Raw genomic sequence first — 595 nt, forward strand, 5'->3', positions numbered from 1 at the left:
GCCCCGCCCCGCCGCGCCCCGCCCCGGTAATAGCGCCGGCCCTGGAGGACCTCAAGGAGACCCTGGTGCTCCTCCTTGCCGCGCGCTCGGCGGCCCCCGGCTTCCTCTATCAGTCTCCTCGACGGCGGCGGCGGCGGTGGGTGGTGGTGAGAGGGTAGTAGGGCTGAGGGTGCGAAGGAGTTGATCTACCACCAGCTGCAGCCCCCAACCTCCCTGCCCGCCACACCCCCTCGTCTCTCCCTCAGCGTAATCAACGGCGAAAAGGAACTGATGTGAGCTCACCAGGGACCGCCGCCACCTCGCCCTCAACCCTCGCCGACATGAGCCAAGACGTGGGCCGCCGAGCATCTGCCCTCGACCATAGCCGCATCATCGTGTTTCTGTATTTCTGTTTTACTTTTGCAAAATTTCGTCCCACGGAGACAGGACAGTTTGGCAATGCAAGTTCGTCTCGCTGAAAAATTTCCCTTCCTCCGTTTTATTTTTAATCTATTTTCAAAACTCAAATAAACTTCGAGAATTGCAAAAAGCTTGAAAGAAAACCTTACAGAACTAGTTTTAAGTTTTGTTCACAAGCAGTAAAGTATTTGTTATT

Source organism: Frankliniella occidentalis, unplaced genomic scaffold (genome assembly GCF_000697945.3).
Source record: "Frankliniella occidentalis isolate FOCC.00 unplaced genomic scaffold, Focc_3.1 Scaffold98, whole genome shotgun sequence".
NCBI classification, from domain to species: domain Eukaryota; kingdom Metazoa; phylum Arthropoda; class Insecta; order Thysanoptera; family Thripidae; genus Frankliniella; species Frankliniella occidentalis.